The sequence below is a fragment of the Lichenostomus cassidix genome, chromosome 3 (genome assembly GCF_008360975.1).
Source record: "Lichenostomus cassidix isolate B80296 chromosome 3, HeHo_3.0, whole genome shotgun sequence".
NCBI lineage: Eukaryota > Metazoa > Chordata > Aves > Passeriformes > Meliphagidae > Lichenostomus > Lichenostomus cassidix.
Genome location: NC_139483.1, coordinates 15,364,962 through 15,388,285, shown reverse-complemented (window position 1 = coordinate 15,388,285; position 23,324 = coordinate 15,364,962). Strand labels below are relative to the sequence as shown.

At 48.3% G+C, this 23,324-nt stretch overlaps 1 long non-coding RNA gene across 1 annotated transcript in view; it reads right to left on the bottom strand.

Moving 5' to 3' along the window:
* LOC146439139 (uncharacterized) overlaps nt 1-21,983 on the bottom strand; it is a 29,645-nt gene extending 7,662 nt beyond the window's left edge. Inside the window, exons 1-6 of the long non-coding RNA XR_014850683.1 lie at nt 21,585-21,983; nt 19,582-19,732; nt 16,338-16,393; nt 14,416-14,602; nt 5,697-5,809; nt 1,121-1,275 (exon numbers count right to left, since the gene is read on the bottom strand). This is a non-coding gene — a long non-coding RNA (uncharacterized LOC146439139). The remainder of the gene's footprint in view (nt 1-1,120; nt 1,276-5,696; nt 5,810-14,415; nt 14,603-16,337; nt 16,394-19,581; nt 19,733-21,584) is intronic.
* Nucleotides 21,984-23,324: the final 1,341 nt, after the last annotated feature.

Sequence of the window (23,324 nt, the reverse complement as noted above, 5' to 3'; positions counted from 1 at the left end):
GTTGTTTTCCTGACAAACGCAGAGGTTCTCAGCCAGTGCTGGTACCGCAGGGCTGCCCTGAAGGTGCTGCACCCAACCTCCTTCCACCCACAGGAGAGCAGGAAAATGCACAGAGAAAGGCACTGAAGGTGATCAAAGTCTTCTGAGCAGCTTCTGGTTGAGGAATATTGACTAGATTGGGATATCTTAGGATGGAGAAGAGCTGCTTACAATGATGGTAGAGAGCAGGTGCATAAAAAAGACCATTCATTGTTCTGAAACACATGAACCTGGAGCAGCAGACAAACCAGTTGCTGGTGTGTTCAAAGAGGGCAGATGAGGCACTGCTTTACACAGCCTGCAATGGTCGAGCTCATCTCTGTGAGCTACTGAGGTTGCCAAACTCTTGCAGAGCTTTGAGAAGTAATTGGGCAGCTTCATAGAGAGGAATCGATCAGGGGGTACCATGCACAAAGCATCCTCTCCTGTTCATGGGGAAATTCATTCCAGGCATTAAACCCTTCCCAGGGTCTGCTGTTGGAGTCAGGAGATTGTACTTTCAGCTGGCCTGATCCAGCACTTCAGTGGTCTTGGCCCAGGAATCAAGTTTAGGGGATGCTGTGAGCTGCTCAGCTTTCAGTTTCAGAAATCCTTTTCCAGAACAAAACTCCAGCTTGTGACCCAGCTACATTACATGAGATCTGAGGCTAGAAGATCAGAAAATGTATTTTTTTTTTTTAAATAAAATCTCTTGACCTTTAAGTGGGTTTTGAAGGGGAGAAGGTGGGATTCCCAGGTTGGGGTTTCCAAAGGCATGGGATGGCAGCATTGCACTGTGTCCTCATGCCTGTTTGCACTGAACTGGAGCCAGTCAGGAAAGGCAGGGTGAGTCCCTGCTGTTGGGATTTTTGAATCCACAGACTTATAGAATCATTTTAAGTTGAAAAAGACCTTTGAGTCCAGCCATTAACCCAGCACTGCCAAGCACCAATAAACCATGCCCCTGAGTGCCACATCTGAGTGTCTTTAAATACCTCCAGGTATGGTGACTCAGCCATTTCTCCAGGCAGTCTGTTCCAGTGCTTGGCAATTCTTTTGGTGAAGAAATTATTCCTACTATCCTTGTCCTGTTGCTTCTTACCTGGGAGAAGAGACCCAGAGTATCCCAGGGTGCAGCCCCAGCAGCTGGGAGCCTGTGTTGTCCTTGGCTGTCCAAGTGCAGAGCAAGGCTGGAGGAAGCAAACCCTGAGGTCAGCATGACTTTCCCACCAAAAGCTCTGGTTAATGGATCTGGATCTGTGTGATGAGGAGGAGGAGAGAAGAAAAAGAGGAATCAGACCAGCAACATCCAAGTTAGTGCCTTTCTCAAAACCTAATTTCTCTTTGAAGAAAAACAATCCTTTCCCCATTTTAATTAGGCTTAATTGGCAACATGGGAACAGCCCTAATTTGTAGCCATTTTCTGGCAGGGTTAGATTTAGGGCAGCATGGTGGGGAGAGTGGCAGCAGCACCTTTAAACCCAAGAGAGGAGGAGTAGCAGGATCTTGGTACTAAACCCTGGAAGTGCTGATGCCCTGGAGTTAACAACCAGATAATATGAAATGATGATCAACAACTGCTCAGGTCCATTGATTGGCTTCTTGGCATCAGCCAAGCAACCTTTTCTGCTCTTCCTGACTGGACTTGATATTCAGGCTCTTTAGCTTGCTGGCTACTCTGGTTTGGACAAGAGGGCTCAGTGTTCCTGTCTGCAGTCAAATTTCCAGTGTTATAAAGTTATGAAATCTGATAGAATGAGGGGAAATGGCCTCCAGTTGCATCAAGGGAGGTTTTGGATGGATATTAGGAAAGAGGTTCTGTGGACGGGTTTGCCAAGCATCGGAACAGACTGCCCAGGGAAGTGGTGGGTTCACCATCCCTGAAAGTTTTTAAAAGGCATGTGGCTGTGCAGTGGTGAGAGTGACATTACAAGGGAAACAGAGCACGTGCTGATGTGAGATCATTTGTAAGATTGTCTGGAGCTTCTTGTTTTCTGACTGGCCTATGAGCAGGACTATTTAGGTGGAAAAATCTGCTGCTTGTTAGTTAATAACTGTAAGAAATGAATAGCCCTACATGTTTCTGATCACCTGTGCTAGGTGAAGTTATGCTGGCAGAATAAGCTCTTCCTCACCTTGTGCAGCTCAATGAAGAAAAGTCTCTTGGTTACTGACAAGCCAGAAAGCAGAACCAATCTGACCTTTGCTTATGCTGTGCCTTGGGCTGTGGCAGGGGACAGGGAGAAAGCACCTTCCCAAGCTTTGCCTCCACATGGCAGTGGCTCCCATCCCAAGCAATTATGTGGAGCTGCTGTGTGCCAGACTCATCTGTTCTGCTTCAAAAAAGGCTGAGCAATGAGCTTTCCCCACTATTTGTTCACACCTACCTCACAGGGTGAGGTAAATCAGCAGGAGAAGAGGTCAGGCAAGGCCTGGTGCTGGTTGTGACCTGCTGTCCTGCTCCATCCCAGCAGAGCCACTGTCACACTGCCAGGAGCCACCTCCAGGAGCTTGCTGCTCCAAAAAGGATACAGCCATTTGGCTCCATGGCTGGCAGCAGGGAGGTCTGGCAGCTGTGAGGTCCAGCTGTGGCCTGGGAACTCTGTCCCTTTTCCTGCCCCAATGTCTGACAGCCTCCTGCCTGTGCCCTGCAGGCAGAGCCCAGGGATGCTCGACTGTGTGATCTGAGCTGGTGCTCCAGGCTGGTGGGCATCCTGCTCCCAGATTAGCAGTGCTTCAGGCAACCCAGGAGAGCTCCTCAGGGGTTCTTTTTCCTGGGAGGTCTCTCATCTATTCCTGGAGTAACCCCAAAGATATTTTGCACAAGAGCACACGGCCCTTGACCGCGCAGTTTTCCTTGGATTGTGATGATGTTGAGCAAAGATCAGTGCAGTGCTCTGCCTGTCCCCCCACTCTGTGCCTCCCACAGGGATTGTTTCTTCCACCCTGAAGAGATCTGCTCCTGCTCTCCCTCTCTATCTGCAGCCCCATCAGGCCAAGAGCAAACACACCAGAAAGCTTGATGTGAACTTGCCTGCAAGAACAATAACCTGCAGGGATGGGGCTTTGGCTGCTGGTGTATAATGTTTGGCTTCACAGATGTTTTTGTGGGTTTCTGTTTTGTTTTGTTTTTCCAGGAAAACCAGAGGGACTAGATGAGAAGGGGATCTCAGCCTAAATTTTGTTAGAAGCATTACAGTAAGAAGCCCTCCAACACTTGAATTGGATCATAAATTTTGTTTAGGGGGAAAAAAAGAAGCACAGAAAAAAAGTCAGTCAGCGAAGAGGGTCTAAGAACTTTTGCCCTGAAACACGCTGGAGTGTTTTTGAACAGCATAATGAAAATCCTCCAAAGAGCAAGGCAGTGGAAGAGCTGCTGTTAGGGATGCCCTGAGACCCAGTTAGCTTAACTCCTTTATTGATCTTCCCTGGAAATGCAGCACTACAGCAGAGAGGTTAAGGGAGATAGATAATAAACAGCAGAGACTTTGAACACATGAAAGCTGGGATGACAGCTTTGGGGAAGACATCTCAATGGAAGCACAGTACCCAACTCCCCAGGATTTTAGCAAGCAGGCATTAGTAACCAAACACTGAGCCCACTCTTCTGGCACTGAATCAGGAGGTCAAAGCCCAGCTCCTTGTCTCTGCAGGAAGGGGCACAGCAGGCTGCAGTGAAAGTGGGAAGGAGGAGCTGCATGTGAGTGCCAGGAAGGACAGTCAGGGCTGGGCTTCAGCTCTGGGCACCTCTTGGGAGTTTGGCAAGGCAGAGCAATTAGCACCACACTGTCACATTAACTCTGGTGCATGCTAGACTGGGACTATTTTCCTATTTGGCATCTGTTTTCAAACCCAAACTTTAAAATTCTAAAGAAAATTTCTCACCGTGCTCTCTGAGGTGCCAAACTGTGCCAGTCCCAGGCCAGAGGTGTCACCACTACCCAGAGGAAGCAGTAAGGAGAGACCCCAGCCTGAACACTTCCCTGCTGCTGCTTATCCTGTGCCTCTGGATCCCCAAGGCTCTGCTGAGGGAAGCAGTGGCATCTCTTTGCTCCAGAGAAGCTAGAAGAAGTAACACTGAGCTAACAGTGGCATGGAAATGTGCTGCATCTCTTTTTGACTTGCACAGCTGCAGCTCTGCATTTTTGAAGTTTAGTACCTAGGGAATGAGAAATGTCAGTATTATCATATAGTTTTCCTTGGGTGATATGAAATCCTCCAGCTGTCAGGTTAATTTAAAGCCAAAAAGGAAATCAAGTTTAATCACAATTTTGTGATCATTTTTGCTTCTCACAGGAAAAGTTCCCCTGGCTATGCTAAAAAGATGTTAGATGTTTCAAGGACATTGTAAAAGAAAAACTTGCATTCCTTGAGCAGAACATCTCCCTGAGCAAGAGAGGAGGGCATATCCCAGGATCAGGAACCAGGATCTGCTTGGAATACATGCATTTCAAGCTTCTATTTCAGATCAAGAAACTGCTCTTGGCTTTCTGGTGGCCTTCAGACAAGCTAATGATCCCCCTGGGGAAATGCACCTTCTAAAATCACCTCCAAGCCACCCCAGCTCCTGCAGGCAGTCCCCCAGCCTAGAGCAGCACCTGCCTTGGGGGGCCAGAACGCCTCCAGGGACACCATCACCCATCATTCCCACCACAGCTTCTCCTCTGCAGCTGGTCTGGAACCCTTGGGAAGCAGCCCCTGGAAAGGGCTTCCCACTCCCCATTCGAATTTGGAGGGGAGGGAAGGTAGAGGAACAGGCAGATTTGAAACAGGGGAGGGGGAGAAGATGCTTGCCAGGGGAAGAGCCAGAAGAAATTCCAAGGAGGTGTGAGATTTAGAGAGCCAAAGGCCCCAACCATCATTAGCAAGAGGAATCCAGCACACCACTGCTCAGGAGGGGCAGGGCTGTGAATCTGCAGGGTGGAGGGCGAGGGAATGGAAAGGACTGGAGAGGACATTGATTTTCTTAGAGGAAAAAGTGAGCAAGAATGACCTCAATGGAAAAATATTTTCTCTCTCTCTCCCTTTCTGTCTCACGGACAAATATAGCCCGACACGTTATGCAAAGGCAGCGCTCAAGCATGCTTGGAATGAGCAACTTGGGAGGCAAATTGCTACCACTTGTCCTCACCCTTGTTTTTTGGCTTTTATTTCTTCTTCTTGCTTTGTCTTTTCCCCTCCAGCGTGGTCCAGCCTTGAGAGCTGCCACAAAGCCACCTCAGAGTGACCCCTGGCTCGAGAGGACAGAGGGGTGACCAGGGGAAGCTGCCAGCAACCGCAGTGACAACCATCACTGGTGTTCACAAAATGACCTGAGAGGAAAAATGGATTGAACCAGGGCTGGGTGGGCTACAGAAGGGAGAAATGGTTGGGCTGAATGTTGGAAAGGTCTTTCCAACAGCAAGGAATGCCTGGAGATCTTGCCAACACCTATCCTAGGGCATCCTTAAGAACCAGTTCAGCAAAACCTGTCCAGAAAGGCAGAGGCAGCCACTCCTGCTGACAGACTCACTGCTCAGCAGCACACCAGACCATTTTCTTACTTCCCTATTGCTGCAAACTTTCTTTCTCTTTCACTATGAACATTACAGAACATTTCTGCTGGGAGTCAAAAGGCTGCCAAGTGCCTTTAGCTGTTTCCATCCTCTCCTGTTTCCCCAGCCCCAGCTGTGTTTTACCTGGAGGCTGCAGCTCCTGAGAATCTGCTCTGTTTCAGTGGCTTCACTGCTGCTTGGCCTTGGTTTGCTCCTCATTGCACAGGTTGTCCACAGAAGCTGTGGATGTCCCATCCCTGGAGGTGTTCAGGGAGAAATGCCAATATCAATAATAACAGCAATGGCAATGCCTCTCTTCCAAGTGTGAGAATAACCCCCACGTTGTATTTATGAGGAAAAAAAAAAGAAATAAAAATGAAGAATTCAAATGTCTTCTTCAAACCCAAACTGTGAGACAGCTGGAAAGAGGCACAGATATCCTTAATTCCATCCCTCAGCTCAGCCACTGTGTGCAGGAGTCAGACAACATCTGCAGAGCTGATGTGCTGCCCCTCCCAAGAGGGAAGTGGGAAGAAGCAGAACCAAGGAGCTGCAGTCACCCCATGGGCAATGCCATGTGCAGCACACAGTGAGGGCTGATGGCCTGGCAGTGCAGAGGTAAGAGCAGCCTCTGCCTGCTGTTATCCCAGCTTTGCATTCCCTCTTTGCTTGAACAAGCATGATGCTGAGAGCAAAGAAGAGGTCTCTCCCACAAAGCTTGTTGTGTCTGATTCCCAGGAAATCAATCAAATGGGACAAAACTGAAGCAAACAGATCAATCTGCAAACAGAGAGACTTTTCTCAGTCTTTCATAAACAAAAAATAAAAGGAACAATTTCCTTCCCTAAAAAAAACCCCTGCAAATATTGTCTGCCAGCTCTGTTATTTCCACTCCTGGGAGGGAGGCAGACTGGTGCTGCTCCCAGATTTTCTGTGAATGGGCTGGGAAGCAAGGCAATGAGGCAGGGGATAATAAACCATTCACTCAAACACAACAGCCAGCTGAAGAGGGGTTTTAAACAAATCAAGTTTTCTTACCTCCTTGCTGTTTCCAGCACTTTTGTGATTCACCCTCCAGGGCAGGTTTTGTGCCTGGTAAGAAGCCTGAGGATGAGGTGGTGTTTGCCCACCTAAGGAGTCTCTTGTGTTTGCAGAATATTGAAAATACTAAAATTCTCCAAGCTTCACATTGAATTTTTGTACTTGTAGCCTTCAAGAACTTGTCCAATACTTGTCAAAGCTGGCATCAAGCCAGTTTGCAAACTCATTTATGTTTCCAGTCCTTGCTGGTGCAATGCCTGCACTACCTTAGCACAGAAGACAAGCTCTTCCTCGTGGTGGCTCTGGTAAAACCAACCTTCATCCCAGTTCTTACCACAAACATTCCCCAAACACCATGGTTGCAGCAGGCCCATGGTGAGAAGCAGAAGAGAAGTCAAGGGGGATCCTGGCAGGACCCAAACCCTTCCTGGTGGCCTCATGCTGGACACCTGCTGGTGACCAAGGCTGCATGGAACAGGGAAAGGTGCAGGGAGAGACCTCCCATGGCCAGGGCTTGTTGAGAAGTCAGTTTTCAGCCAGAAATATTGCACTGGGGAGAAAATGCTGCTGTGTGAGCAATCCAAGTATCCCTACCTGAGCCAGACAGCCTTGGGCCTTCCAGTGAAGCTGGAGGTAATGCCCCATGTGTATCCCTTCAAAGAAATTACTGGGCCCCATGGGACATGCCAGGATGGGAGAGAAATAATACATGCAGTGTTTTTAATATCCAAAAGAAAGAGAGAACAAAATTTTAAAAAAAAGGAAAAAGAGAGAAAAAGGGAGACTCTCCATTTATGAGTTATTGGAAAGAGAGGTGATGGGTAAGGGATGAGAGGAGGAAGAGCTGTGCTACCCAGGTGTATGACACTGAAGAGGCTTTTTAAAAGCCTGTCCCAGTCTCTCCTAGGCACATGTCTTAAAAGACAACAGAAATTTTGTTTAGGTTGGCACTTCCACAGCACCTGACAAGAAAGCATCTAGAAAGGCTCTTTTGATTTTCGCTCCAGAAACACAGGCTTCACAGGAAGAGATTTCTGTGTGATGATAATCCTTGAAAAATAGCAAAAAAAGTAGATTCCAGAAGGGGTTGCTTCAGGGCAAGAGTTAACTGTTTGATCACTGGGGCTGACTGCCCGTCTGGCATTAGAACTTCAGAACTCACATCTGAGTGACCTGGGGAAAAGCACCACCAATTTGGTATGCACATTTTGCAGGTTCTGTACAATTAACTGGCAAATAAATAAAGTCTTTGTTGAAGTAATTTTCTTTTCCTTCTGTGAGCAAACGCAGAATAAAACATGGTTTTGAGTGAAAAGCCTGAAGCCAAACAGCGACAGATTCCTTTTTACTACCATCGATCATGTGGAAGAGCTGTTTGGAGACTGCTGTCTCTAAAAAACATCCTGCATGTTTGAGAAGTGATGTATACAGCCATTCCATCTGTCTTTGGGATGATAAAAGCCTTCAGCTCAATCTTCTTACAGATTTCTGCATCTGCATCTCCTGGACCTGATGATGAGAAACCTGGGAAACAAATCTCTTCTGGCTCTTTCAAAACACTTTGTTGCAGAATTGACAGTGCCATATTGATGGAACCTGACAGCACTGTTTTTTATTTATTATTTATTATGTTACTTACTTATTTATTCATCATGATTGGCCCTTCTTAGATTTTGGAATTATTGAGACATGCATGGATGTCCTGGCTGAGCCAGAGGACTTTTTTCCCTGTATAATCCACAGATGTGTAGTCCCTGCACCTCTCCCAAACTGCTCAGGGCATTGTCTGCTCATGAATGATGGCATGGATGGCATAATTTGCTGAGTGCCCACACTTCTCATGCCTTAGAGCACAAAAAGATACAGGCACAAGTCTATAAGCAGGCAGCCCTTATCTCAGCAAAGGCAAGTGGCTGACTGAAGTGGTCCTGGCTCCCCCCAGGACTGCCCTCTCCCTCACTGTTACCCTGCTAATGCAAATTCTGGGCCATTAAGGGCTTGCTGTCCCTTGCCCCTTGCAGGCTGTGTCTGGCTGCTTCTCCCCTTGGGCCATACAAAGCACCACCAGAAGTATTTCATCATCTTCCATTGATCCACGGAGGACAAACAGAGGCCTAAGCTGGCAGAAATGGATAGCCCAGTAGATCTGGAAGGACTTGCTGAACATTGTTAATTCCCCAGCTCTAATTCAGCTTCCCCTGCTTTGAACTGTTGCCCTTTATTCCCAAATGATATTCCAGCTGATGTTCACCACAGGGGTCCAGATGATTGAGAACCCTCCATGACCTTGGAAGAGATGCCAGAGACAAATCTCCCGTGTCAGCCTGGGATTCCTTCTCACCCTCACCACGACAATGGAGGAGCCTGAGGAGCTTTGCTTTTCCTACAAGACCTGCTCTGCCTAATTTGCACATGTCCTGACTGGAGTAAGGCCCTTGGACACCCTTCTCCAAGCATGTTTTCCTGGTTGCTTCATGCCTGTGGCTCCCAGGAGCAGCCTCCCCATGACCTGGAGCAGAGCAGAGCTGTCCAAACAGCCAAGCACTTTGTGCTAATTGAATTAACCTCTTCCATTAAGGCCACTGGATATCAAAGTGCTAATTTGCTTCCCGAGGCTGAGGATCAGATTTTCCAAAGCAAGAAGACTGACGGAACAGGAGCTGCTTTATGGGCTTTATGGGCTTTATACCTTTTGCATCTTACCTGAGTCCTCACTGTCAGTGAGCTGAGACTCATTTAGCAGACACTTGCTCTGGCTTCTGTAGATCCTGATTTGGCCATCAGCAGAGACTGAAGCCGCACCCACCACTGTAAAGACATTTTTCTGTTCCATATAAAGAAACACACCCTTAAGCAAGAAGGATGTTGCAGGCTTTTGCCATTTCACATTGTGTACAGAGATTTAGTGTGACTGTGAGCGAGGATTTAGTCTTGCTGTCCAGCAGATGACCCATGAAACAGCTAATGGGTCAGTCAGCTCTGCAGGTACCTGGTCTGCACAAAAATCAGGCCTGCAGCTCTCCCTGACAGCACTGATGTGCTGTCATGCTGTGAAAAAATCAGACCTGTTTACAGCTGCTTCATGCCCAAAAATATCGTACCTTTGACAAGACTAATGCAAAAATCAAGAAGGATAGCTTGAGACAAAATCACTTAAAGGCATCTTCGTGTCTCCTCGAGTCTGTATTACACAAAGCACTTACAGTAAGTACAAGACTAAGTACTATCGAGCCTCTAAAAACAAACTGTGCACATCAGTGCCCCTGAGCAAGACAGCGCCCGGGATGAGGGCTCTCAGAGGAGATAATCTCGGTCTCTCCCCCTCTGTACACACACAGAACAACACCCTTATCGTTCTGATGTCATGGCACGTCCAACCGATGAGAAAGCCCAGCTAAAGCCGCGGCAAATCTGCCAGACACATCGGAGGAGTGCAGCCAGGGGAGGAAGGCAGCGCACAGCTTACATCAGCCTGCATCCGGTTGCTAGGCGACCAGGAAATCGGCACGTGTTGCCATGACGATGTCACTTCATCATCATTCGGTGCACAGTTCCGAGGAGTGCAGCCAGTCCTCCCTGCGCACATTCCGGGACAGAAAAACGTGGGATCGAGCCGGAGCTCGGCAGCGCGGTGGGCGGAGGGTGCTGCAGTCAGAGCCTCTCACTCGGGCAAAGCACGCAGGGCTGCTGGGAGAGGTCTTTAACCTTTTCCTCTTAATACTACGTGGTTCAGCATTTTCCTCTGGCGTTTCTCAGATGATGCCATGAGGATATCCGTGACGGATAGCATACAGATGGGCAACCCACTCTGTGTGAGGTGGCAGCATCCTCCTACCCTCAGCACTGCCAGGGAATGGCAGCAGCCAGGGGAAGCTTGTAAGGGAGGGTAAATACTCTGTCTGGGAAGAGAGGGAACTGCTGGTGTGTCACTGACAGCACTTGCTGCTTCCCAAGCTCTCCCAGCAACAGCGTCACTACTACTGTGGATGATGCTCATGGTGAATAGCACCATAAATAATATGGTGACAATGTTAAAGACAGCAGGAATGCCACAGGATGCCCCACTTACCCTGGAAGGATGAGCAAGCTGGAGCTTGTGTAGGTCACCTCAGCTTGGTGTCACTGTCTTGATTTGGTTCGGGGATTTTAAGGTCACTTCCAACCCAAACCATTCCATGACTGTATGATCCTGCAGTGTTGAGCTCCTCAGAAATGGGAAGAGAAGAGAAGGCTTTGACTGGAAAGCAGGCACATAGCTAACCAGGCCTCAGTATTGAGCCCACAGGTCAGCAAAAGTCAACAGCAACAACCACACTGCAGCACATGGAAAGGGATGGTACTGAGCACAGCCTCTGCCCCACTACAGAAAACAACCACTGTGGCCATCAAGATGTCACCTTTACTGCCCTGCTCCACACCCACCTTCTGTCACAGGAACCACTGCTCACATGCAAAAACCAGCATCAGCTGCCAGTGCCCCAAGCACTGCAAATTGTGGAAAGGTTTCAGAGAGGAAAATCTTGCCAGGCAGGTGCAACAGCCAGTTGTGGCCCCAAGGACTCTGCAGGGATCACAACTGGTTTGTGACCACCAGGCAGATTAAATGACAGATGATCTCAAACTGTCGGGTGAGTTACTCACAGCTGGTAAGGGACCAGTCCTGACAGATAAAACATAGAGGCAGAGAGGGAGAAGTCCTAGATGAAGACATAGCTGGAAATGGGGAGCTGAAATAAGTCCCACTGAGGAGCTGTTCAAAAATAAGCCTGCAGCCCAGTGAGATGGAAGAAGGGGCAGCTGGTGTTGAGCACTGTGGGAAGTGCTCCCTGCACACTGGGATGCAAGGGAGAAGGGCAGCCCTGAGGTATTTGGTCTAATGGTTCCTCTCTGCAATGTCAACCACCTCACCAGGGCTGGTGGATTGATTTCAGGACTGACTTTTCTGGTTTGAGCAACAACAGTCCTTTTTCTTTCCTCTTCTCAGACAAGGTTTAGGCACAGTTGAATCCAACGTAAACTTGGCCAGATGAAAAACCAGAAACTGGAAATGCAGGAGCTTCCTGTGAATTCAGATGTGAAGGCTGCCTGGGTGTCTCCAGAAACCCTGCCAGCCTCCTGCCTGCCTGCTCTGGCTGCCTGGGACCAACTCATCAAAGTCAACAGGAATCATTACAGAGGCTTTTCAGTCAGATTTGGACAATACCAGGCACATTTCCTTCTCTGAATACCAAGTATCTGCTCCAGGTTGTACTCAGGGTTGAAGAGCTGAAGTGCTGAGAGCAGAAGCAGAATATGTTTCATATAGTCTGAATCCCAATCCTGCTCATTGTTACTCTTATCCCAGAGCAAGGTGTCCTGGCAATGAAATATCAAATCCAGCCCTTGCAAATTTGCCTGGGTATCCAGAGAAATGCTTGTTCTTTTCCTTTCCCTTTTTTAAATTTAAGTTTGCAATGCCAGACTATGTGGTAAACACATCCATAGGACCAATATTAAGAAAATGGAAAAAATCAGATCATTTGCCAGTCTCTTCATGCTTGGAGCAGCACCCAGGGTTTGAGTTTGAAAATAACCTTTACATTTCATTTAATAACTGCTATCAAAATCCTATCTGAACCCTAATGTAATTATTTTTTCTCCTTCCCGCTTTCCACATCCATCTGGGGGAGGAATGACAAAATATTGTCATTATGTGTCCTTCATGTCTCTGTACAACTCTTTGTAATTTAGCTGGTATTTGACTCAGCTGCATGAAAGAGCAGATTGTAGCACCACACATCCGGGCAGCTCCTTCCTCAGTGAAGGGAAGGAACATTGCTGGCATCACACAAAAGCTTCTGTATTTTGCTTTCCATGTGTGTTTTCACCTTTGTGCTCTGTGGCTTTTCAAAATTACCAGACTCGCCCACTCAACACAAACCTATTTTCTTTCCATTCTTTTCTTTTCTTTTCTTTTCTTTTCTTTTCTTTTCTTTTCTTTTCTTTTCTTTTCTTTCCTTTCCTTTCCTTTCCTTTCCTTTCCTTTCCTTTCCTTTCCTTTCCTTTTCTTTTCTTTTCTTTTCTTTTCTTTTCTTTTCTTTTCTTTTCTTTTCTTTTCTTTTCTTTTCTTTTCTTTTCTTTTCTTTCTTTTTCTTTCTTTCTTTCTTTCTTTCTTTTCTTTCTTTCTTTTTTCTTTTCTTTTTCTTTCTTTTCTTTTCTTTCTTTTCTTTTCTTTTCTTTTCTTTTCTTTTCTTTTCTTTTCTTTTCTTTCTTTTCTTTCTTTCTTTTCTTTTCTTTTTCTTTTCTTTTCTTTCTTTCTTCTTTCTTTCTTTTCTTTTTTTTTCTTTTTCTTCTTCTTCTTTTTCTTCTTCTTCTTCTTCTTCTTTTTCTTTTCTTCTTTTTCTTTTTCTTTTCTTCTTTTTCTTTTTCTTTTTCTTTTTCTTTTTCTTTTTCTTTTTCTTTTTCTTTTTCTTTTTCTTTTTCTTTTTCTTTTTCTTTTTCTTTTTTTTCTTTTTTTTTCTTTTTCCAGTGGGAGGTTGTACTTGTATTTCCATTGGAAAGCTGGGGCCGATTGCAAAGGGAGGCAAGACTTTTTGCCTCATCTGTGGCCCAAATGTCCAGTTCTACATTTGATCCACAAAGTCACAGCTATGGTACCCCTGCCCTTTTCTATAGGGAAAGGTAATGTGCTGTTCCTGCTTTGCAGTTACTGTGAGGAAAGATGTGGGGGAAAGCCCCTCTTGTTTCAAGCCTAACAGTTCAGAGTTATGTTAGGGTAACATGGGTTTTACCCACAGTGATCTTGAGAGTGATTTTATCTCATTTCTTGTTTCACAACAGAGATGAAGAAATATTCAATGGGTCTATAGGAAGGATTGTTCGGTTTCCACATCAGGCCAGGTAAAAGGTTCTGTATTTTGTATTTTTGTATCAGAGCAAATTTTGCTCAGCCCATTTCCTGAGAAGGGACTATTAGGAGAACAGCTATTAGGGAAATAGTGACTGCTGTCACTGCCCCCCTCCCCATCTCCTGCCAGCCCTCACCCAGACAGGATTCCTTCCTGGCCCCAAGGCAGTGTCAGAGTGGAGTGGTAACTATTTCTTCATCATTCAGGTCCCAAGTGATCAAGCAGGCAATGAAATGGTGACTGTGGGATAGTGGGCAAGGGCACAGAGAGGGAGCCACAGAAATGGCTTTCAACAGCTGGCAGGGAATAAAAATAGCTCTGCTGGTGCATGGCTATAAAAAGGTTTATATGCTGCACTTTGAAGAAGAAAATTGACTCCATTACAGTCAAGTGGCTTGGTGCCTTCAGCTGAGTCTGGACACTTCTGGTCCTCAAGGAAACTGTTTTGATGCCTTTTCTGGTGCTCCTTCAGCAGAGCTATGCAACCCATGTGCTCAGGCACCATCCCTTCACACCACTGCCTTCTCTGTGCCCACTGGACCTGGAGGATGAAAGAATAACTGCATCCAATGTCTCCAGTCTTCCCTTGCTCCTGCTAATGCTTTCCCAGGCACTTTCAAGCCCATAGTCCCTCCTGTCATAGAATCTTCTCTGTCTCTGACAGCAAAAGTCTTTTGCATGTGCTGGGCTGGATTTCTGCCTGCAGATGCCCATGGCAGCCAGCAAAGAGCATTCAGACCAACCATTGCTGGGTTTTGGGTCTGTGACCCCAGCAGAGATCCTCCTCCTCACCTCCTTCCTACACTGTGCCCCAGGGAATGCTCTCCCCAACTCCTCTGAGGTTTGGGAGATGTGAGATGGCTCTTTGGGACCGTGCCCATGCTCCCAGCTGGGCCCAGTAGTACCATGCACCATTTTTCTGTGGAAGCACCCACCTGGCTGAGGAGGATCCTCACATCAACTGTGCCATAGGGCTCTGAGTTCTGTGGTGCTTCTCCCCAGTCTTGAAGCACCCACTTGTCTGATGAGCTATGGGGACACCAGCAAGTGTCACCTCTCTCCAGTGAGCCCACACACCCATGGCAGCCCTGTGGGGGCATTGCTGTCGCTGGATCTGGATATCTGTGAGAAAGGAAAATAAAAAGTCTTTAGCAGAATTTGTCAGATTGGACTTGAGATAGGGGGTTCAGCTTCCAAGGACACTGATGAGAGCTGCATGGGTTAACTGCTGCCCAGCATTTGGCCAGGTGTTCAAGTCTCACATGAAAGCCCAGCGTTTAAAGCAGCTTTTGGCTTTGAAATATCCTGTGTGTTGGCTGCTTCTGCCTCGGTGAATGACTTGCTTTGTTGCAGTCACATATGCTTTAGATGCACAGGCTTTTCTGGCACACCCCAATTCCCTGTGGGAATCCCCTATGCTGATGTTCCCCTGGATGGGCAGAGCCCATCAAGCTGCTAACAGGGCACAATGGGTGATGGAGAATGAAGTTTCCACCTTCATTTTGGAGCAGCAGCCCCAGCAGGCAGCTGTAGCCCAGTGACGCTGACATTTAAAGCAACTACTGAGATTACATTACGGAGATTATATTTAATATGGATAGCCAAATCTTTCAAACAAAATCAATGTTCTTTTACTTAATAATACCCTTGCCACATCTTAATGAAGGCTCCTCCAGCCCAAGGCCCCATTTTTCTGCCGTCATTTTGTTGCGTGACATCGCTGACTGCATCAGATGGTACATAATGCTATTTTCATCCCTTTCTATTGGATTTTATGCGTTCCCATCCTTGATTTGTCAATTGCCGGATCAATTAATCAAGGGACTCTTAGGGGAGAAACATTTTTATTACTGAGAAGGAAGGGGGAATTCATTTAAATTCTGCATCTTCCTGCAGCATCCAACATCTATTATTAACTCTCCCCACCGGGCACAGAGAGGAGGACAAAGGATCTACAGACAGATCTGTGGCCATCTGAGTTATTTGCAGAAATAGAACCCATGCTGGGCTGCTCCCTGGTCTGTCCTTCTGTTTTCCCACTGGGAGAGGCACCCAGGCACTACCCCTGAGCCAGGGAAGCCTGAGGGTCCTGCAGCAGGTCCAAACAGGCTGTGCTGGAGCCTGAGCAGCAGTTACAACATCTGTGGCTGAGAGGAGAGAGACACTTGTCATCCCAGTAAATTCTATTTAATTAGTGATGCCTGAAGATATTTAGTCCAGACAGGAGTACTAAAACTTTGTGCAATTAGAGAGCCCAGCATCAGCCTTTGTGAAATCTGGGGGGAAAAACCAGTTCATTTATGTGTCAGCTGGTGCCTGTCTCAGGGTGAAAGTGAACCCCAGCAGGGACTCCTGAGCATCCTTGTCAAGCTGTAAATTTGCTGCAGGCTCAGATCTAGCATGTTCCAGAAAGCAGACTCCTGGCCCAAAACAACCAGCAGCCACCATGTTTTCTCTTGTCACCCCTCTCAGGTGTGATTCTTACCTAAAAGCAGGTTCTCATCACTGGGTTCATTGGAATGTTTCACATCAGGATTCCCTCTTAGCATTTACCAATCTTTACATGTTCTCTTCCAAAATGCAACATGGCCTTTCCCCCAGGAGACTCTGTAGCAAGGCTGGTGGCTGGAGAAACCAGCTTGGACCTAGTTTGAACCAAAACACAAGCTTCACACTTCAAGTCCAGACACTTCTGGAAATTTGGGCATTTAAGGACAAAACAGAGTGAGTTTTTCCCTGGACAGAGAGCTGCATCTCTGCATGATCCATCCCTCCCCCCTAATCTTCTTGAGAAGCAGCCAGGTTTGGGGGTCAGGTTGGCAACCCAATTGCCCCATGGACACCTCCTCACACTCACCTGACCAGTGGCTGGCAGTCCTCCTGCTCTGGAGACATCCTCCCTCACAGTCTGTGCTACAGAGATTAAAAACAAATTCAGAAAAAGGATTATTTAAATTGTGTCCCCAAAGAGGAATCTGAAATTGCACAGGCCATAATCCAGTTTGCCACTTTTCCATCTCAATAACCCCCTGTAAAGAACAATTATTATTGTTTGTCTGTATAAAATCTGGCAGGGCTGGGATAAACTCAGTCCTTGCAGCCACCTGTCCCCACAGTGCAGTGGAAAGGCACAAGCCCACCATTCCTTTGGGCTCCTGGCAGCCCTTCTCCCCATCCTGCAGGGAGCAGACCCCCTGGACTTTGCAGCCACAGGGAGCTGGGATCAGCTGGGGGCACACCAGGCACCTGGATCTCCCCCACCTCTGGCGCCTGTCAGATTCACTTGATCAGTGGTTATTTAATGAGGATATGTGGAGCTGCTGGGACTGCAGGCAAATGATAAAGGTAGGGCTTTTGTGTCCTGGGGTTTAAAAATAAAAAGCAATTTCGGCAGCCACTGCAGCAGAAGGATGTGCCTTGTGAGCCTGTCCAGGAGATGTGGGGCTGGGGGAGGAGGAGCTGCTGTGGCAGCTGAGCTATCTGCAGAGAGGACTGACAGGAGCAGAAAAATGTACGTGAACATCTCTGCCAGGATCAACTTTCCAAATAAATTACCCTCCCAGGAAATATGCACTGGGCAGACCAGCCCCACAGTTACATTTGAATCAGTCCTTTTCCTTGTTTGCTGTGGGACAGAGCCTGATCCCAGAGAGGCCAGGGATGCTGGTCAGAGGTGCTGGGTTGGTCTGAGCCTCAGCCAGTGACATGCCGGGCACAGAGAGCAGGTGGCACTCGGGTGCTTGGCCAGTGAGACCCCAGAAGGACTGATCCAGTGGCACCAGTGGCAGGGGTGGATTTTGCAGTGACCACAGAGACCCCAGAGACAAGAAGAAGAAAGAGTGTGATGGGAGACCATCCTCCTGTGGTTCACGTCAAACCCACCAAGGTTTACACTGAAGGTAGGACTGAGACCATGCCCAACTCAGACAAGTGCCTTACCAGTGCCCTGGGCCCACAGCACAGCTGTGACCACTGGTGTTGACCTCCTGCTCCTTCTCTGGGGGTCTGTCCTCCCCATCAGCATCTCCAGGCTTGGGGAACAGGATCCCAGCTCGTGCCTGAGGCTGCAGAGCTCCACATGGAGCACCGACACAGTGCCTGCACTTGCCTGATCTCTCCTCTCTGATCTCTTCCTGTGCTGCCCCCAAGGCACTGCTGCTCCTCTGAGCTCAGCAGGATCCTCCTCTCAAGGCTTGGTTTGAGCAGCTGGAGCAGTGGGGAAGCTGCACTGCTGCTGTGGGTAATCTCCACCCTGACTTCCATGGGGAGAGCTGTTCTGCAGAAGCACATGAAATAGCAATGAGAGTACTTTCTGACCAAGCTTTTCCAGACCATACAAAAGCATGGAAGCTCCAGGTGGATCAGACAAGTCTCTGGGAGTGCAGCACTTGAATCAGTAGCATGGCTTTGCAAACCCCCCTGAGAGGACATTGGCATGCCTGCCATGGGTCACTAACGCAGCAGCTCTGGGCAATTTACCCCTCTGGTTTTATTGTCTGCCAAGTGGTGGGCAGGGCTTAGAGCTTGGCTGAATTGTGTGAAGCCAAGGAGCCAAACCTTGCTGGGTATGTGACAGGAATGCACAGCCAGGGCCATTCTCAGGGGACAGGCTGAATGTCCAGGCTCTACTCTCTGCCCTGGGCAGGCAGGTCCACCAACCCATCTACAGGAAGGCAGAATCTGGTCCAGAGCACAGTATTCAAGATTTTAAGAAGGGAAATGACAATGTGGACACTGCACAAACACAGCATGGGCCAAGGGCCACTGTTTGCCTGCACTGCCCTGAGTAAACCAAGGCACTGAGCTGAGCTCCCCAGCACCACAGGCAAACAAATTCACTTAGCAGAAACCCAGAAAACAAAGACTATCTGTTATTTCCTTCCACCCACTCCAGTTCCCTAAAAATAACTCTCATTAACCATCTCTATCCATGCAAAGCAGCAGGAACACCCCTCCAGCTGCCTGCTCACCTCGGTGTCTCCAGTCTGACGCAGGGTGACTGTGGCCCACTGCTGATGTGCTGCACTTCCCCACTGTGATGACACCTGGGGCACTGTGGGGTGGCACAGCTGCTCCTGAAGGCTTGGCACTGAGCATGACACTGAGGAGACTGTCCTGAGTGTCCCCAGCACTGAGGAGCAGGCACAAAGCTTCTGTCCCACCAGCACCCATAGCAGGGCTCAGCACAGGGAGCACAAACCAGCCTCCATGTCTGGGACCAGCCAAGGACTACCCTGACCCTGAGTGAAATTAAGCATTTTTAGTGGTTCTATGCCCTAAAAAGGAGGATAGATCCTGTCAGACTCCCATAGAGAGTCTTCCTCCTCCTTTAGGCGCAACATCCAACACCACAGCCAAAGTTTGAAAGGAGTTTAGCACAGGCTGGACCTTGCCTTTTGTGAGGCAGTGAGCATCTGAGCACAGCATCACCACCCCCGCTGGAGCTGGAAAGGCACATCGGGGCCTCCTGACCTTGGCTCCCTGAGCCACCCGACGATGTCCTTCTGCAGCCCAGTCATATTTTTAGGTCCCTCTCCCTGCTGATTCATTAGTGCAGCTAATGTTCTCCAAACTGCTGGGCTTCTGACCCTCGAGGTGTGTACGCCACGCACTCCTGATAAATATAGACCACTTCAATTACATAACCTGTCTAATAAGCAGCACCCCTCCTCCCTGCGGGCAGGCGGGGGACCGGGAACTGAAATGCCTCTGCCAAGGGTGTGAATGGATGCCTCGCTCTTCATTTCATTTCCGTTGTCTTCTGTTTTCAATGACTTCCTGCTGCATCATCTTAACGAGTGACTCAGCGAGGGTCGATGGTCCTGGAAGTACTCCAGGTTCAGGGCAACCTCTCTGCTCTGCCCACCACCGCCAGTGTGCAGAGCAAGACCCCCCTTTTTAATCCTTCCCCGTGCTCAGGAAGGTGTGGTAGAGTGGGAGAATTAGGATTTGGAGAGATGAAGCCAAAAGCTGGGTTTGTTTCCTAACTGGATGTGTCAGAGCATTTGGTAGACGAGGGGTAACCAAAGGACTTTATACCGAGGGGTACAATGGTCTGCCTCTGGAAAAGGCTTAGTTAACAGAGCAGCAAAAGCACCCACCTGTGTGCTGTGTCAGTACAGAAGACTTCAAAAGTCCATGTGCTTGGTAATAAAGACGTCTTGGTATCGAGTAGAGACATCAGTGGAGTCAGGCTGTGATCTTACAAGATGAATGTCTGATAACTTCAGGGCTTAGATGTGACTGCAGTGGCTGAGTGGCAAAATGCAGAGTAATCATTAAAAAGAGCATTCAAAGTACAGTGTGAAGCACATTATTAATAGGCTTGACAAATGCATGCACAAGTGGGTTGATATTTTTTTTTTTGTGCTATGGTTTTTAACCCCTGGCCTCTGGTTCTTTGTGGCACTTGCATGCAGAGGACCCAGGGAAACCATTCCTGCCCCACAGCAGGAGGTTTCTTTCCTTGAGAATGCAAGCCTTGTGTTATTTAGAGGGAGAAGGAGCTGTTCCCTTCAGCTGCACCCAGCGCTTGCCATCAGTTTGGCATCGCTCAGCTGGGCTGGCTGTGAGCAGCATTGTGATGGCAGAGGGCTGTCAAGGCAGCTTGAGTGATATTTATGACAAGGACCACTCTACCTATATTTGTTGTTCCTGCTGTGCCAGCATCCAGCATGTCCTGTAATAACTTTAATAGCTTTTATGCAACGGCTAGGAATGATGATGCTAATTCAAGATAAGGTATTTAACCTCCCTGGTTTTATTCCTGTCTTTATCTGACCTCTTCCAGCTTCCCTCACTTTTGGATTCAGGCTGAAGCAGGGCAGAAGGCTCATCCCAAAGTGGTGGGATCTCTGACCTTCACAAATGTCTGTGCTTTTGCTCCTGGACTGTGCTTCTCCTGATATGCTGTGGCTGCCCCAGGGCACCTGCTGAGGAGATGTCGCCAGTCCTGCTGAACCACCTGGGATGCAGGAGGTGTGTGACACAGCCACTGGACAGTAGAGTAAGGTCTTTGCCCCAAGGTCCAGGGCCACAGATCTGGGGTCTGTCCCAGCCTGCAGCAGAGTACACCAAACCCCAATTCCTTACCTGCAGTGCCCTCTTCTACCTCCCGTCCTTAAATGATGCAGAAAGTCTGGTAAGGACTTTCCTGCTGGAAGGACTCAGCAGGAAGCAGCTAATGCAACCTCTCTTGTTCATCCACGGGACTGATGTCCAACGGGTAATAAAACCACAGGCTCCTTTCTCATTAATTCCTAATTATGCTCTCTCTCACTCACAAAGCACTTTCTGTCATTAGCAGTGGAAAGCTGAGAGCCTTTCTTTAACCTTCACATGTTGTGAGGAGGCAGACCTGAACACCTTGCTGTGATCTTGCATAAAACCTCTCCTTGTGCTGCCTCTCAGGGGCTCCTGGAAAAGAATTTCCCTTTCCCCAGTGCAGGCAGAAAGCAAAACCTCAGGAGGAGCACAGCATCTGTAGTAAGAAGCTGGAGATGTCCACTGGGTATGACATTTGACCAGTGAGTGACCACAGGATCAGGCTTGCCCTTGCCCTGCTGCAAGAGCCCAGTTGATGGACCACAGAGGCCTGAGCCAGCTGCCCTGCTCCTGGTCACCCATCCCAGTGTGGGAATAGAGGAGACCAGACTATTCCTAGAGCTTCAACTTCTTAATTTAAAGCCAGGCTGCGCATGAAGGCTGAGGTACCCCATGTTGTGAGACCATGCAAGCATCCTTACACGGTGCAGGAGCAGGAAGTGTGAGAGAGCAGAGATCACAGCCAAACATCAGCCCTGCTCCCAGCTGTGTCAGACAAAAAATTATCACAGTCAGCTCCATCCTGCGCTGTCCTGCCCATGATGAGGGGACTTACTGCCAGCTGAGGCCTCAGGGGCCAAGAAAAATACCTGTCCCAGATGGACATGAAGCATCAAACCCACAGGTGAGTGTCACAGCCTGACGCCAGACACATCTGTGGCTTCCAGTAAGTGGTGCCTGTGCTCTGCCCTACCCTTGGCACCTGATCAGCATCTCTGGTAAGACCACCAAGGCTACCTGAGGACTCTTGGTCAGTAGGTTTTTTCCCAAGCAGTTGTACCTTTCCCAAGAGCTCCTCTCTGGCTTCCCAGCTGCTGGCTGAAGTTTTGGGATCCTGCGGGATGATGCTCCATGTCCCTTTGTCCTTGGGTTGGCCATAAGGATCTCACATTGTTCATGCAGAGGAACTGGATCCAGTCCCTCTCCTCGTGGGTCTCTCCAGGGACAGGCAAGTGCAAGGAGCCTGCAGTGCCAAGCAATTCCCAACTCCTGCCTTGTGAACCTGGCTGGCACAGCCCAATCCACATAGGACAGTAGCTCCAGGACAACCTGCTTTAAGCAACTGAAGCAACAGAGGGTGTCCCAAAACCTTCTTGTTTCATACTCCTGGAAGAGAGGGAGGAGAAGTAAGGCATAGAGCAATAGCGGAATCAGAAGTTTTGTTTGCTGCCAGAAGGGGTTGTTCAGAACATTTCCTTTAAATGCTGCCTCTGCTGCTGCAGGGATTGGTGTTAAGGCCTGTGAGAAGCAGCAGAAGTTCAGATCCTGACCTGTCCATGTCCAGCAGTGCACATGGTTGTCTGATCCACAAGTGCTAGGTTTCCCTGCTGTGACCTTGACACCAACCCACTGACTCTGATGATTTATGCCCATCACAAAGCACCAAGGAAAGCCCTGGGAAAGTGGGGACCTTTGCTTAGGTAGCTATAAAAAGGGCACTTGAGTGAAGTGAGTTAAGAGAGCTCTTTGAACAGCACCAGCAGGGAGTGCAAAGCTGTAGGAAGCAAACCTGGGGACCCACCAGCAGGGAGAACATCTCCACTTGAATAATTTCAGTGGATAATGGGGAAGGGAAACTAACTGTGCCAGTGGGGAGGGGGATGATGAGGCAGATCCTTGCCAGGAAGGTGAGGAAGCACCTGGCTGCCAGGCAAAAAATGGATTGCATAAGGCAGCACCGTTACAAGTGATTTTGCTAGGTTCTCTGGAAAGGTGGGTAGCTTCCCAGCCAGCCAGTGAGAATCTTACTGACAGCAAGGGATTATTCTGTCCTTAAAGAACACAACTGCCAGGACAAGAAGCAGGAGGAACCATTTCCATGTCTGTAGACACAGGACATCAAGGGAGAAACTTGAGCATAGAGAGAGAGGAGACAAGACCGTGAGTATCTCCAGAGCCACACAGGCAATACCAGCATCGGTGGGGAGCCTGTCAAGTAAGAACAGAGAGAGGCTCCTCCTGGGGCAGTCCATCAGTCCTGCTGGGAACCATCCCATGGAGGATGTTCTTTCTCTCCTCACTTCCTCAAAAGATGACTAAGTAAAGAAGTATTTCAACACAGACTTTTCCCTTCAGCCTCTAAAGCAGGGTGACACACTCCCAACAGCTGTACTCAGCATTGGCAGGAGCCAACACCTTTCCTAGCACCTCTGCCCTGCTATCCCTAACATCTCTCTCTCCCCCTTAGGTTCCACATTTATCTACATCCATTCCCGTGGCTCACTGGATACACAGCAGTTCAAAGAGAAGAAAGCCTTGAAGGCAGGGAAAAAAACAGAGCAGGGGAGCAGAGGGCAAGACCCAGCAGTGATGCTAGTGCCAGGTTCCTGTTATATTCATGTTCCTGAACTGCAAAGGAGGGGTTTGAGGATGAAAGCTTTGGCCTCCATTACTAGTATTTTCTGTAATGACAGGTAAGACAGAGAAATACATTTTTTCATTGCAGATTTGAGTTGTGAGGAAATCAAGAGGAAGGGACAACCACCTTTCCAGAGTGACAAGCCATTCATTTTGACTTTGG